This window comes from Balaenoptera ricei, chromosome X, assembly GCF_028023285.1.
Source record: "Balaenoptera ricei isolate mBalRic1 chromosome X, mBalRic1.hap2, whole genome shotgun sequence".
Lineage (NCBI taxonomy): Eukaryota > Metazoa > Chordata > Mammalia > Artiodactyla > Balaenopteridae > Balaenoptera > Balaenoptera ricei.
In genome coordinates, this window is record NC_082660.1 from 4,360,871 (window position 1) to 4,378,098 (window position 17,228).

General features: G+C 39.4%; 1 protein-coding gene across 1 annotated transcript in view; it reads right to left on the minus strand.

The window, feature by feature from the left end:
* Window positions 1-6,892: 6,892 nt before the first annotated feature.
* PUDP (pseudouridine 5'-phosphatase) overlaps window positions 6,893-17,228 on the minus strand; it is a 605,728-nt gene continuing 595,392 nt past the window's right edge. Inside the window, exon 10 of the transcript XR_009500091.1 lies at window positions 6,893-6,966. The gene's annotated coding sequence lies outside the window, so the exon portion shown is untranslated. The remainder of the gene's footprint in view (window positions 6,967-17,228) is intronic.

Consider the following 17,228-nt stretch of genomic DNA (forward strand, 5'->3'; position numbering starts at 1 on the left):
CTGAACTCTCTTAGCTTTTGCTTGTCTGTAAATGTTTTAATTTTTCCATTGAATCTTAATGACATCTTTGCTGGGTACAGTAATCTTGGTTGTAGGTTTTTCTCCTTCATCACTTTAAATATGTCCTGCCACTCCCTTCTGGCTTACAGAGTTTCTGCTGAAAGATCAGCTGTTAACCCTATGGGGATTCCCTTATATGTTATTTGTTGCTTTTCCCTTGCTGCTTTTAATATTTTTCCTTTGTATTTAATTTTTGATAGTTTGATTAATATGTGTCTTGGTATGTTTCTCCTTGGATTTATACTGTATAGGACTCTGCGCTTCCTGGACTTGATTGACTATTTCCTTTCCCATATTAGGGAAGTTTTCAACTATAATCTCTTCAAATATTTTCTCAGTCCCTTTCTTTTTCTCTTCTTCTTCTGGGACCCCTATAATGCGAATGTTGGTGCGTTTAATGTTGTCCCAGAGGTCTCTGAGACTGTCCTCAGTTCTTTTCATTCTTTTTTCTTTATTCTGCTCTGCAGTAGTTATTTCCACTATTTTATCTTCCAGGTCACTTATCTGTTCTTCTGCCTGAGTTATTCTGCTATTGATCCCTTCTAGAGAATTTTTAATTTCATTTATTGTGTTGTTCGTCATTGTCTGTTTGCTCTTTAGTTCTTCTAGGTCCTTGTTAAACGTTTCTTGTATTTTCTCCATTCTGTTTCTAAGATTTTGGATCATCTTTACTATCATTACTCTGAATTCTTTTTCAGGTAGACTGCCTATTTCCTCTTCATGTGTTTGGTCTGGTGGGTTTTTACTTTGCTCCTTCATCTGCTGCGTATTTCTGTCTTCTCATTTTGCTTAACTTACTGTGTTAAGCAAACACTGTGGGGTCTCCTTTTCGCAGGCTGCAGGTTCGTAGTTCCTGTTGTTTTTGGTGTTTGCCCCCAGTGGGTAAGGTTGGTTCAGTGGGTTGTGTAGGCTTCCTGGTGGAGGGGACTGGTGCCTGTGTTCTGGTGGATGAGGCTGGATCTTGTCTTTCTGGTGGGCAGGACCACATCCTGTGGTGTGTTCTGGGGTGTTGTGAACTTGTTATGATTTTAGGCAGCCTCTCTGCTAATGGGTGGGGTTGTGTTCCTGTCTTGCTAGTTGTTTGGCATGGGGTGTCCTGCACTGTAGCTTGCTGGTCGTTGAGTGGAGCTGGGTCTTAGCATTGAGTCAGAGATCTCTGGGAGAGCTCTTGCCAATTGATATTATGTGGGGCTGGCAGGCCTCTGGTGGTCCAATGTCCTGAACTCGGCTTTCCCACCTCAGAGGCTCAGGCCTGACACCCAGCCGGAGCACCAAGACCCTGTGAGCCACACGGCTGTAATGCCCCATCAGGGTCACCTCAGGATGTGATCCAACTACATATCTGGCCAGCCACTGAAGTATCAAGAAGTCATCAGTGCCCTTGAAACAACGTGTCCACTGTCCAAGAATAAGACCGGAGGGATTGCACTTGATGCTTGCTCTCCAAGGAGGCCAGTCTTTTTTTTTTTTCCTTTGTGCTTAGTGTAGTTTCACTTGCTCATAGGGTGCCGAGCGCAGAGGCCTTGCACCTTGCACCCTTTAGACCAGGGTTTCTCGTGTGAAATGGCTGTGTCCGACACTTCGGCTCAGCAGACAGTGTGCCGAAGCACTCTCAGCCCTTCTATTCACCAATGCACTGAAGATTCTACCCAGTAAAACAAGGAAAAAAAGTTTTTAAACCTCCAGATTGGAAAGGAAGAATTAAAACTGCATTTGCAGATGACATGATCATCTGTGTAGAAAATCCCACGGCATATACACAACTACTGGAACTCTTATGTGCATTTAGCATGGTTCTAAGATAAAAGATCAATATCTAAATTATATTTCTATATACTAGCAATGAACACTCAAAAACTGAAATGAAAAATACAACCTCAATTACAACAGCATCAAATGTATGAAATACTTTGGGATAATTCTGACAAAAGTGTGCAAGACCTGTGCACTGAAAACTACAGAAAAATTGCTGAGAGAATTTGAAGAACACCTAAAGAAATGAAAAGGTTACTTTGTTCATGGGTTGGAACATTATGTATTGCCAAGATGTCAGCTCTCCCCAAATCAATCTATAGATTCAACACAATCCTAGTCAAAATCTCAGCAGGATATCTTTTTGTCAAAATTGATAAACTCATTCTAAAATTTGTATGTAAATTTAAAGAACCTAGAATAACTAAAAACAAAACAAAACAAAAAAACTTGACAAAGAAGAACCAACTTGGAGGTCTCTCACTACCTGATTTCAAGACTTATTCAAGCTATGAAAATCAGGACAGTATAATATTGGCATTAAGACAGAGAAACAAATCAACAGAACAGAATAGGTACTTGAGGAATAAATCTACACATATACGGCAAACTTCCCTTCTACACACACACACACACACACACACACACACACACACACACGCACAGAGTCAACATTTGAGGGTCATCAGGAGCAGGTGTTTGGGGTGCACACCACTAGATCATCTTTCAGCTCCCATGTAGACTAAATGATCAATACTGTTTCCAGCTAAGCCTTCATTCCTTCTCAGCAAAGAATATGATGTAGCCATTTCTACCTGATGACAAATCCAATCCACTGTCTTGGATGTTGACCAGCCCACATGTCATTTTACGGGTGAGAAAACAGGGCACTGGTAATTGGGGATCATTAGAGGTTGATTCAGAACAAGAAATCCGTCCCTTAATTCCAATCCAGTGTCCTGTAGATGACGGGCCAGAAGACAGAATAACTCAAAACTCAGTAGGACAGGTGCAAAATATGGTGCAGATAAATATAAGCAGCTAAATTGTCCAAAATTAGCCTGGTACCATAGGACACTTTTATTTGATCTACCTTTAAATTTGTTGGCTTAAGACATTTATGATCTAATAAGCATCTTTAACAAGAATGAAACTACGAAGGCTAATCATATTTTATCTGAAAAAATACCCAATTGAAAATGTGCTCTTTCATATTCTTATTGGTTTATTCTACTATCTAAGCAATTTTCCAATTCTGTAAGTCATAAGCGTAAAAAGATTAACTTGTCTTTATAAATGTATTTTTCCTTATTGGGTTACATGCCCCCCATATGTTCTAAAATGATGTGTCTAGGGACTTCCCTGGTGGTGCAGTGGTTAAGACTCCGTGCTTCCACTGCACATGGTAGGTACGGGTTCAATCCCTGGTCGGGGAAGTAAGATCCCACATGCTGCGCAGCATGACCCCAAATTTTTTTAAAAAAATGATGTGTCTAGATCAAATACAGTTAATATCATTCTACAAAAGAAATTAAGATATATTTATAAAATGAAAATACGACCATTCTACGACTTCCCGGGTGGCGCAGTGGTTAAGAATCCGGCTGCCCATGCAGGGAACACAGGTTCGAGCCCTGGTCCGGGAAGATCCCACATGCCATGGAGCAACTGAGCCCGTGCGCCACAACTACTGAGCCCGCGTGCTGCAACTACTGAGCCCGTGTGCTGCAACTACTGAAGCCCATGCACCTAGAGCCCGTGCTCCACAACAAGTGAAGCCACCACAATGAGAAGCCCGCGCACCGCAATGAAGAGTAGCCCCCGCTCGCCGCAACCAGAGAAAGCCCGTGTGCAGCAACTAGACCCAACTCGGCCAAAAATAAATAAATTAATTAATTTAGTTAACTAAAAAAAAAAGAAAATATGGCCATTCTATACGTTAATGACAATTCATTAATGATATATATCCATCTGTAATATTTTCAGAATAAAATTCAGTCTCAATTTTTTTTATAGTAAAGAAAACTGAGAAGACTAGGAAGTAGTACAAAATAGGCATCTTGGTTTTTTAGGGTCTGATTTTTTTAAACCCTAAAACATTTTCCTGTTCCTTATAAATCTCTTTAAATAAAAAGAAAATATTTTGGGGTTTGATCAGTGGCATTCCATTAGTCAGGATTTTACTGCATTTATGCATTCCTAATCATTGTCAACAAAAAATTTATCAGAAAGCTTTTAATGATCCATTGACTGGGACAATTAAAAATAAGAATTAAAGCATCTTAATTGCAAAGGAATTTTCAAAATTATTTACTAACAATTCATTATCAATTTTATCTATGGTAATAAACTAATGAGAGCTTTTAAGAGAGTATATTTTACAGCGAAAAACATACTCTACATCTCTCTTACACATTTAAAAATTCTTGTGAAATATCTGTTCTAGACATATGGGCTACTTGGAAACAGAATGTTTGGCTAAATATGTACTTCTTCTTCATTACAGTTCAGATGAGGTTATTACTTGATATAATACATATAAATTGGCAACAGGGGACTACATGAGACAGCACGTCCCTCCTCCTGAGATTAACTGAACATTAAATTACCTTGGTTTGACAGTGGAATAGAATATCAGCAAGCCTTATAATTCTCTATCATGTCTTCGTTTGTTTATAAAAGACAATCCTACAGCATTTCCACCTAAAACCCTAATGCTCGTTCTGTTCAGTTACAGAGAAATTTAACAGCCTGTGTCATCAGTAATTAAGAAATCAAGGTAGTGCTGTTCCTTCGTACAGTGCAAATATAGAACATGGGTGTGTATTCCCGTGGATGTATACAAATGCATTCAGAGGGACGTCAGTGGATTGAAGAGCGCTTGGGTAGGCTGATGCCGCTAAAGTTTTTTTTTTTAAGCTTCCAAGTTCAACAGCAGTTTTGGACCTAAAGGGTCCCACCAATTCTGATTGTTTTCATTAAAAAAGCATGTTTTATCCATTCACCACGGAAAACAATATGGAGGCTCCTCAAAAAATTAAAAATATATCTACTATATGATCCAGCAATTCCACTACTTGGGAATATACCCAAAGGAAATGAAAACAGTTATTTCCAAGAGATATATGCACTTCCCTGTTCACTGCAGCGTTATTCACAATAGCCAAGATATGGAAACAACCCAACTGCCCATCATCAGATGAATAAATAAAGAAGATCTGGTATATATAAGCAATGGGATGTTATTCAGCCAAGAGAAAAGAAGATATCCTGCCATTTGTGACAACACAGGTGGTCTTTGAGTACATTATGCTAAGTGAGATAACATCAGACAGAGAAAGACAAGTATGGTATGATTAATCTTATACATGGGATCTAAAAATGTCAAACTCGTAAAAATCAGAGAGTAAAATGGCAGTTACCAGGGGATGGGGTTGGGGGATAAGATCGATGTTGTTTAAGGTTACGAACCTGCAATGAGCAGTAAATAAGCCACAGAGATTTAATGTTCAGTATAATAAATATAGACAACAGTATTGTATTATAATTATGTAACGTGATAAATATCACTACAGTGGCAATCACAGTACATTATATAAATGTATCAAAAGTAACAAGTTGTACACCTTAAATGTACACAATGTTTTACGTCAAATATATTCAATAAAAAAAATGCTGTAAAGAAAAAAGAAAGCACGTTTTTATACTGAAAAGGAAGATCTATGAGGGGGGTGGAGTTACACTGGATATTAGAATATACAAAATCTTTATACTGATGGTGATGTTGAACTGGCACAAAAAAAACAAAGAATGGAATGGAATGGAGTAGAAAATAAGGGAAATAGACCCACGGATATATAGAAGCTTCATATATCAGATGAAGCTGGATCTCAAATCATTTGGGGAAAAATGGATGTTTTAATGAATGGCTATATTGTAAATGTCTGCAGCCGTTTGAGAGAAGATAAAAATTAGATTCATTCCTCACACCATACCCAAGAATGAATCCCCAGTGGACCCAAGATCTAAATGTAAAAAGAAATGAAACCACAAAAGTACTAGGAGAAAAAGTGGGAAAATTCTTTTATGAGCTGGGTGTAGGGAAATGGCTTTCTTAACAAAGATGCAAAGCCCAGATTTAATAAGAGAAGGGATTGATAAATTTGACTACATTAAAAAAAAACAACCTTCACATGGTATAGAATTCCATAAATAAAATCAAAAACGAATGAGGAGAAAATATTTGCACTATTACAGATTAAAGGACTAATATTCTTAATATACTAAGATACTGAAGAGCAAAAATAAAACAAATGGGGCAAAATATCACACTAGATAAATCTGGACAGAAGGTATCCTGATTTGTAGCATTCTCACAACTTTCAACTAATGTCAAGCTACAAAAGAAAGAAGGCTTTTTTTAAAAAAATTATGGTTTCCCTAGGAATAGTTTGTTCTTAGCACATAGTACACACTCAACAAATGTGTCTTAAATCAGTATTGTAAAACGAATAAAACTTATAGAGAATTTAGATTTATGTAAAATTGAATTGGAATGTGCATATCATAAACTGGTCTTCCATAATGATTCCATTTAATTTTTTAAAGCATGTGTTTATAAAGGAATGTCTATTTGCATATTATCATATGGATGAGAATCAGAGCTAAGAGTCATTTTAGTCTCAAGTTAACCTTTCAATGTGAGTAACTGTCAGAGTCTCTGATGGACTGACGAGGGGATGGACTGAGGTCTGAACTCCCCGTAGGGAGTGAAGACCCAGCCGTGACTGGAGTCCCTTTTACTGCACGTTACTTTCCCAAGTTTCCCATGAGACTTCATATTTAAGGAGCCATCAGGAGTATGTCAGCATCAATTACACACAAAGATGACGGAAGTGCTGTCTCACCGAGGACCATCAGCATCATGGCTGAATGTCCTAGTTTACGGTCTTACTTGGTCATCACCAGAGGCTCTGCCCATCACTGTAGCCACCCTTCAACTGGGTCCTCTTTCCCTTTTGTCATCATCACTTTAGTAAAATATGGGTGAATATGATGAAACTTACCCAGGCAGCCAGGAACTTCTCAAGGCTTCGTAGAACTAGAGGTGCACGGGGAAAGAACTGCAGTGTTTGTGGGTAACACCAAGACTTTCTAAAGAAAGAGAGAAAGCGAGAGAGAAACAAACGGTAATTAGAACTATTCATATGGAAGAGGGAGAAAGGACAAAAAGGGAGAGAAACTGGAATTAGTCACATGGAAACATTCTATAATTATCAGTCATATATTGCCCAGAATCCATTCAGAGATGCACAATGAATAAAGTAAGATAACTTCCTTGTCTCGCTTCTTAAACTCTCTCTCATCAAATATTACTTTGGAAATACCCGGCATCTCCTTTTCAAGACTTCTGCAGCTGTGACATTCCTTCTCTGATAAGCATTAGGGGAATGGAGTAAGATTCCTTGTTGCCTAGTTTTACACATTTTAGCTAAAAACCACAGGAGACAACTTTGAGTTTTACATATTTGGATTTTCCCCTCAAATGCTGGACATGCTTTGTGTTTGGAGAAGCGTCATCTTTCAGAAAAAGAGAGGCTTAAAGGCCAAGCAGTGGAACCGCCGACACCTGGAATTCTGGCTGCGTGCAGGGGCATTCTTGCTGTTAGAGATCGTCCTCAGGAAACCAGAAAACTGGGGACCTGCGGAGGAGTTTGCCAGACCGGGGGTAGCTCCATGACTACACTGGGGTTCTGTAGAAATATTGTTGTCTTGGAATTTCCTGGGATTAGGATGTGCTGGAGAGTTTTGCTACTTTTAGTTTTCTGCTTGTAGTGAGAATTTTCATCAGCTGGTTCACATCTCCTGTCTTCATTTGACAGCACTGTTGTTTCGTTGGATTTTTCTTCCTGTTCCTCGGCATTTTGTGAACACAGGTTCTAGGTCTACATCACTTTCTACGGTGACTGTTCTAAAACGTGGTCTTTTTAATGGATGATTGTGGTGGGGTGGTAGCGTTGGGAAGGGGAATCAATTTTCCCTCCTTGTTCCGTTTTTCCCTAGATGGCCGTGCCTTTAAGGGGACGTTATTTTGATTATTTCCCCAAGGCGATGCTGCTCTCCAGCTGCTACACCTGCACTCCTTTCTCTGAAGCCTGTTCCCTCTTATCACGTTTTGTGAGCCACAAAGACCCATGCTCAGTACTAGGGTGCTTATAATTTTTATAATGTATATAATGTTTATGTAAAACCTTTATTTTATAATTTACATAACATTCATATAAAATGTAAAATCTTTGTTTTGTAATCTATATCATATTCACACAAAATGGAATGGTTATAATTTATGGTTTAATGTTTATAACGACATTGTGGGTTTTCAATCCATATTATGGAGTGAAGAATTTTAATGGGAGTGGAAGTAACACACTCTCAAGTTCCAAATTCTTTGACAGAATTGTGAATTTTCTTCTCATTTCAGAGTCAATAAAATCTCTCATCTTACTGAAAACTGAAGCTAGTAGATGACAGTGCTTGGGAATCAATACAATTCATTTTTGATTCAAAATTGAAAGTAAAAAAAAAATCAGTGAATTCTGGCATGAGATTATGAGCGTGCAATCACAGAGCTTAGCTAAGAAGAGCAAGAAATTTAATAAATAAAATCAGAATGATTTATTATCACCCATCCTTTGGGAAAAGTGTGGAAGAAAAAAACGTATTAAAAAAATAAGCAAATGTGAAGGGACTTCAAAGAAGCAGCAGCCGACTCCACAGCTATGCTAGCGTAATAATGTACACAGCATAATACAAGAAACGCAGAATCGGTATTTTTCAAGCGAGACATGCCACTAATATTTGAGTTCCAATATTTTGACAACTGCCAGCGATGGCAGGTGCCTATAAAACTAGAATAAATGTTGTCATAATACGTTGTTGAAATTTTATATTTATTTTTTCACACATGGGAACTATGTTTTGGTATTTCCCGAACAGACAGCCAAATGTTCACCATCCGAAGAACGAAGACACAGCTATGCTACAGAGAGTACTGACCTGGAAGATAAGACAGCAACTTCAACCAGTGGGGCTCTTTGCCTTAATAACTCTGGCTTATCCAGTAAACAATACACAGATCAATGGTCCTGCTTTATCACCTCCCCATCATAAGCTTCACATGCTGATTCTTTTTGCTCTCACCTACCTTCCCTACTCAAATGGATTCCCGCGTATCTGAATTCTAAAATGCATTCCTAGTTCACGTACCCAGGGCGTTCTATAATAAAATCAATAACCCTCAGACGCACATACATCTGTAGTAAGTATCATACCCAGCACAGCCATACCCAGGGCATTCTATAATAAAATCAATAAACCCGCAGATGCACATACATCTGTAGTAAGTATCATACCCAGCACAGCCAATCTGTAGCATCCTTGACAAATAACAAGTGCTGGCTTAGTATTCAAGAAGAAAAGAAGATAAGTTTCTATGATTGCACCTCTTAACATTGTAGAGAACTCTTCAACTCTAGAATATGACTTCATGGAAGAATCCCTGACCAATCTCTCAGGTGCTATTTTGTCCAGATGTCTGCTTTGCAGCAGGGGGTGCAAATTTAGAGGCATCTACTCCTGGTTGTAACCGTGAAAGTCACTCTCTCAGGAGAATATACAGAGTTTTCAGGAAAATAAATATGGGACATACAGACACTGGAAAAACGATTTACTTTAAGCTGCAACTGCTCTTATTTTGCAAGAAGTCGTTTATGTGAAAGAGCCCTGTAGCTTTTCCATGTTTCCAGGAATTATTCTTCGCTGAGACAACTCCCCCAGAGGCTGGAGAAGTTTGCTTTTATCACACCTCCCTACATGCATCAGCTCAACAAAATAATTTCTACAGGTCACATGAAGTATGTTCTTAGCCTAAGTGAATGAGAGCTCATTACATTTTAAGATGATTTAAATAATTTGTAAGGCTCCTTGGGTTAAATGGCCATGCCCAGCTATGTTGTAGAATTGGGGGCGAATAAATTATTTGGGGGGAAAATGGAGTTGTCATGGGAACAAAGGGCTTGAAATAATATCAATATAGTCCCAACTAGCCTGCATATGAAGGTCAAATAGAGATTTAGTTCAGGGATTCTCTGCTCAGAGCAGTAACAGGCGTTGACAGAACCACATGTAAGTGGAAGAACCCAACGTCAGGAGGATAAAGATGTGGCCCTATTCCTACTTCTGTTATTTCTTACAGGAAAAAAAAAATCCCATTTTTCAGATAAGCCAACTCATTTCATAACTCCACACCCTCCCCACTTAATTATTTCTTCTCCAACTTTCCCATCTTCTTCCAGCGCCGCTCAACTCCCTGCCCCATCAATTTCCTCTGGAGTTCAGTTTTTAAATATCACCCCTTCATCCAAACGCTGCTAACCTACTCCAGGGATGTCTAGATGCTTCCTCCTTTTGATTTGTCCTTGTTTTATTGTGTCCACTGCACTGCCTTTTATTCTACTTTTACATCTCTGTCATTCTGGGTATGTGTGTGCGTACGAGGAACATTTATTTATGCAGTAAGACGACATACAAAAGAAAACAAGAAAAGGATGAACACAGGATTGAGGACAGCCGCCTCCCTGAATAGAGGAATAGAAGGAGGTGGGGTAGGGAACCAGATAACAGTATGTAGGTTATCTTGAAGGTTCTGTTTTTGTGTGGTTTCCTCTTTGACGACTATAAACACACAAAGAAATGCATGAGCCATTTCTAGACTAATGGTGAGAGTAGGTCGTGAGTCAAGACTCATGTTTCATGTATGTTTTTGGAACTGAGGTCCAAAAAAAAGAAGGTGTTACACTTACGCTATCTTTATGTATTTTCTACTTTCCCATTGGTCAAAGCTCTTCAAAGATATGTGACAAAATTCTTACTTCCTGTGTTAATGTGGGCTAACACTGCATTTCCTCATCTGTCAAATGGGCATAATTACAGTATCTACTTCATAAAGATGTTGTAAGGATTAAATATATCAGTACAGGAGAAGGTTCTAGAGAAAGACCTGGCACAGAGTGGACACTGAAGGAAAGTTAGCTCTTGTTCATGGGATTATTAAATGAATTCTGTTTCTGTTGTCATTTAACCAGAATTCTGGAGGGAGACACGCGTCTACTTTGGCTCAGGGGTCCTGGAATGTCAAAGTTACATGTGGTGCCATTCTCTTGGTCTCTCTTTCCTTGATGGTCACACCATGTCAGCTGTAGCTCCAGCCATGTCTCCATCGCAGGCAGGAAGAAGGGAAAAGGAGAGAATAAAAGGGAGAAGTCAGTGAAATCCATTTCAGGTCAAGGCACCCTTGTGGAAGCCAAAGCAATGATATCACTTAGCTTCAAGGGAAGACACACCGTGCAGTCCTCTCCTACTGGGAGACATTAACACTCAGAACAAAGCAAGAGGACCACTCAGTTTGAGATAAAGGACGATGAGCGTTGGGCAGGCCACTCTCAAGAGCTCCCCAACTTCCACTCCTATCTAACCAGGCTCGTTCTATCCTGTCCAGCCTAATAATCAGTCCCATTGAAGAGAAGTTGTAGACCAACTAAGCTCTGTTCTCTTCACCTGCAATGAAGACCATGTCTTCTACAGCAAGCGGTAGGCTGTGTTATTGGTAGAACTATAAAATTCTACCAAAATACTCTGGTAGAACTATAAAATTATGAACATTTTCTGCTGTACTCAGCATCTATATAAGTGCCAACTTATCCTGAAACTGAGCTTTCTTGACACCCAACTTACGGTCCATGCCTGTCTGTCGTTTTTCCCTTGAGGGCTTGTCAGAGAATGTGGACATAGGCTTTGAATATGCCAAAGTCAGAAACCTCCTAGATCTGCAGCCTCAAGGACTGGGATTTTATGTGCAAAATTTCATTTCCAAGAATATCTATTCTGCCTGAGTCATTTTTCTGTGGAGAATCTCAAGCTACAGAAACATAGTATATCAATTGATCGCTTGCCTAAAACCAAGTGGAAACACTCAAAGTTCCCCCTTGTATGAGTATGAGCGACTCTGCAAAGTGTTTGAATTGTACCTAACTCCAAAATGTGAACTGTCTTAAATCAATTCTTCCATCATGGTCAGAATTATGTCCGAGTAATGGATTTCCACTAGAATTCTAGGAATTAATAATTAAACCTACCTCTTTTTTTAAAAATCACTTTTACATACCACTTTTTAAATTTTAAATTTCACTTAATGTTAAAATGAGTGAGACACCCAGATAATTCAAAACTCATGAATGTTTCTTTTGATATTTCATGCTCATACTTTTGTTTTCTCCAGGTAAGATTTTTATGCACCCATCCAGTGTTTCCTTTATGCAAATAAAAAATGAATATATAATCCTTTTAACCCCTTTCCAACACAAAAGTTACTTTTCTACATACATTAATTTGCACCATATTTTTTCATCTAATATATCATAAAGAATTTTTATATACTTAGCAGGATTTTACCTGCTAGTTTTCAAACTTTTTAATCTGTCCAGTCCTACTCTGCTAAAAATCATTTACCCTGCACATCAACATCCATGGCTTCACCTCTCTTGGGCATGTACTTTGCATTTCTTTCACCTAAAACAGGTTTCATGACCCTTAAAGACCAAGAAAGCTAGGCTATGCATTGCCTCTTACTACCTTCAGCAAGTTTTGCAAAAGATAAACTTCCAAAAACTCCATGAGCACTTAAAAGCCAATCTGAAACATACCTGACAGTAGTCCCAAATCTAAGATGCATTCCAAACAACAAAAACAATATGATTTCAAGGCCCTCTGACATTAGAGAATCACAAGCCAAAATTTATGTCTGCAACACTCAAGATCCGAAATCAACAATCTCAAGAATATTCAAGGTGCCTCTGCATCAATTTTTCCCTGGGAAAGGTGATAGGGTAACAGAAGATTGATTTCCTTCTACCAATTCAGTATAAAATTGAAAAAACAAACAAAGGTCATTAGGGAGCTATAGGGTAAGTGTTGATCGCTCTGGAAAGTTTAAGGAAGCAATAAGTCATGACTGACTTTTATAAAATCGTGGCATTGGAGACACATATTTTCTTCTTCATGTATTCCAGAATTCCAGAACCAGGACACGTTCCTGAAAGTTGGAAGGTGATAGCTTTATGACAAAAGGACTCACTGTTTACACACCAGGCAGGAAGGATGTAGAACTCATTTCTGGAAGGGTCTATAACAGACGGAGAGTATAAGTAGGCATAGAAGGACCGTGATAAAGTCAGAGAGGATGAATCACAAGGAATGTAGAAAAATAGTGATGATTTATATGTCTATCTACAGACACAACATTACGTAGGATGTTTGCTTCATCTAAGCAAGAGTCTTTACACAACTGTCCAAGATGGAGCACCCGATGTCTTGTGTAGTTGGTCTGAACTAGTACCCTGTGTGCTAGGTTCTCATGCAAGGTGTTCATTTCCCTTCAAAGACTGGAGAGTCTTCTGTCCCCATCACTGGACTGGGGCTGTGGCTTTGCCTGGCTTCTTGGCAGTAGGTTGGTAAGCAGCTCATCTCAGGACTCGGCCAACCTTGGTAGTCCAAGCAAGTATGGCTGGACCGGACTGAGGTAGGCAGCTAATGGATGCAATGAGGCTGTAGGAGAGAATGTGGTCTCAGAAGGTACAGCCGTCCCAGTCATGGAATCATCCCCAGGAGAAAGAGTTTATTGGGGATAGGATGATGGAAATTGGTATAAATAGTTTATTGGAGAAAGATAATGGAAGAATTTGATATAGTTTATTGGGGACAGGATGACAGAAGTTGGTACAAAGAGTTTATTGGGACTAGTGTGATGGAAGACAGTGTAAATATTTTTTAGGTACAGGGCAAAGGAAGTTACTATAATTCGTATAAAACAAACATTTTATTGGGAGTAGGATGAAGGAAATTGATATAGTTTATTGGGGACAGGACGATGGGCGTGGTGCAAATATTAATTTCTTAGAGATCTCACCTGCTGTTTGCTTCTACAGCTAACTCTTTTTCCTAGTAGCTTGTCCCCTTGTGTTTTGTAATTTGGGTTTGTGTGCTTATGTTAACGTGTGCTTTATCTGTGAGAAGCCTTCTGCTAATTTTGAGCATACATCCATCTAAGGAAGAGTCACTTTCCAGGTGCCAGGCACCCTGTGTCCTCACAACACTAGGGCATTTTATGGTAATCATGTTATTATTGTCTTGGGTCTTCTTAAATCGTGCAAGAAATGTAAGGTCTAACCTCCCTAGCTCTGCAACAACAGTTCTATAGTTACAAAGTCTTGGAGGAAACATTTTTCCAACCTGGATTTCAGATCAGAAGAGTACATTTTCTTCCTCTTTTTTTAAAAAATATTTATTTATTATTTATTTATTTGGTTGCACCGGGTTTTAGTTGCGGCTCGAGGGCTCCTTAGTTGTGGCTCGAGGGCTCCTTAGTTGCGGCATGTGGGCTCCTTAGTTGTGGCATGCAAACTTTTCATTGCAGCATGCATGTGGGACCTAGTTCCCTGATCAGGGATCGAACCCAGGCCCCCTGCATTGGGAGAACAGAGTCTTAACCACTGCGCCACCAGGGAAGTCCCCTGCGTACATTTTCTTCTTACTTCCTTGTTTTAGCAGGTGGGTTTTTCTTTTCTAGTGCAATGTTTGACTGGCAGAAGAGCCTTCTGAGTTCCTGGCTGCAGAAAGGGATCTCAATTTCTACTCCATCCTTGGTATAAGACCAAGGTCTTGTGTACTCCCTTTGTTACAAGTGGAAATGTCTAATCCCCTCAAAGAAGTTTTGAGTCCTCTGAACACTCTTACTCCCTGTCCTGTTACATTTCTCCCCCTAGCAATTAATTACTTCCACTTTCTTATAATCTGCTGTGTGTTTTAAAGAATGTTTGCCACGCCTCATCCAGAATTTTTATGTATTCTCCAGTGGGAATGTTGCTTTGGTAAAAACAGTCTGCCACATTGGTAGAAACAAAAATCCTACACTTCTTCCTGCCCGTGCGTCCTGCCTTTACTTCTCCTACTCACCTTCTTGAGTGAAGGATGCCAGCAGCCTCCCAATGAACTTCATTGACTACAGACTTTTTATTTCTGTCTACTGGCAATGACTTGTGAGTTTAATTTTATTCAAGTGTTTTATTTACATGCCAATACCCTGCCCAAACCTTACTATGCTCTTCCATTGTCCAATTATAGATCCAAATTTTGAGATTTCTAGGTCTACTTCAGTTTTTACGACTCTACTTGGACAAACTCATGTTGACTACTTCTCAATGACTGGGCTCTTTTTTCATCAGTCTGATTTATGTGAGGTCTCTCAAAACATTCTCTTCTCATTCTCAGTGCCGTTGGTCATTTTATCCTTTTCTTCTGTGAAACAACTTCTCTTCTTCTTTATTTTGGAGGTAAATCCAAATCATTCTGCAAGTCCATCCTTGTTTACGAGGCTTTTTACTAATCAAGGTAGCTCTGACCCCAATAATACCCTGAAGCATTTCTTGTAATTGCTCCGAAGGACAGGTAAATACTGAGACTTTTACTGTTCGTTGTTTTATGGGCATTTACTTCATGCTCGCAATTAGTTTTAATTGTAACAAAGATTTTAAAAAATGATCCATTCATCACAAAGTGCCTATCCGAATGTTCACTGTACTTAATAGAAGAGCCCCATAAGGCATGCTTTAAGAATGGTCTATGTAAAGTAGTTTTAAACTAATGTTTAATTATCTCTTTTTCTGAGAATGGAGAACACGGCATTTCTTCAATTAATTAGGATACTGCCTGCTAGGATTGGGCACCACTGAGTTCATAGTAGATCCATCACTTAACATGCAGCATGGTGGGCGGGGGAGGTAAAGCATTCTCCATGCTCCCAGATCTTTAGGTCCATTCTTCTCTCCAAGACCATGAGCTCATTCAGCAGATGCACCATGTCTCCATGTGCTGTATCCTAAACAGAAGCAGATGACACAGTATCCAAGCTAAACTTCACTGCCATTTGGTGCCATTTAAGAAAATGTTGTCCAAATAAACGGAGAACAGCAAATCCTTGATGTTTTAGAAATCTAGAACGTAGGTGGGCTATTTCTCCTTCAATCAATCCTCATTAAGTTAATTCTTCAGAATGGGTGTGATGAGAACTTGGGCAGGAGACACTGTGGAATTTTTTTTTCTGATGAGTAATTAGAGTTCACTCTTCCCTGATATTGAAAGACAGTGGATCTACACACTTTAAGGAACATGAAACACAGGACAGTATCCACATCCTATATTGCAACTTACGGATTCTAAAGAAGACTCATGGGCCTCCCTGGTGGCGCAGTGGTTGAGAGTCTGCCTGCCAATGCAGGGGACACGGGTTCGAGCCCTGGTCCGGGAAGATCCCACGTGCCGTGGAGCAACTGGGCCCGTGAGCCACAACTACTGAGCCTGCGCATCTGGAGCCTGTGCTCTGCAACAAGAGAGGCCGCGATAGTGAGAGGCCCGCACACCGCGATGAAGAGTGGCCCCCGCTTGCCACAACTAGAGAAAGCCCTCGCACAGAAACGAAGACCCAACACAGCCAAAAATAAATAAATAAACAAATACTTTTTTTAAAAAAAGTAAAAGTCTATAAAGAAGACTCATTTGGGTTGATGGAGGGCAAATAGGAATTAGTTAAGCTGGTGAGAACCAAAGAATAAGAAAAAAAATGTAAGCAATCTATATTCCTTCAGGAAGGTGAATATACATAACTAACAAAATTCCCTGGTTCTATTCCCTAAAACAGAGCCAAGAAAATAATGCATGATTTGACTTTTATTACAAGAAGTTATTTAATCCATGCCATTTCTCAGAATCTCTTTGGTCTAAAGGTTGCCAACTTTTACCAGCAGAAATCAAAGATCATATTTGCTTCTCAGCAAGACAGACTGTGCAACACCAAGATGCTGAAATATCACCATTTTAGTAGGTTGGGTGCATTGGGGACCCTAGGAGAACATAGAGGAAGAAAATGATTGATTTTAACACACTGTTCATGGGCGAGGTTGCAATCCCAGTGGCATGTGAGGCAAGCAGACGTGGTAACCACACACGTCATGAATAGCCCCGTGAAGGAAAGTGGCATGGCCATGGTTTGCAGGGGACTCCAGGAAGTTTCTTTTGTTGGAGCAAAACGGCTTTTCAATATTGAAGGCAAAAGACATCTCTGGTAATGACAACCCTTTCAATCAACGCTTAGTAAATGCGAAGGAAATGGACTCATGTACTGAGTCAAAGAAAAGAAGAATGTTCTAGGTTGGAGGAACATTTCAATGACGTCAAGAACAAAACAAATTTCATGAAAGAGGAGTAAAGTATGCCTGTCTTGTTAAAGGTAGGACTTTAAAAAAATT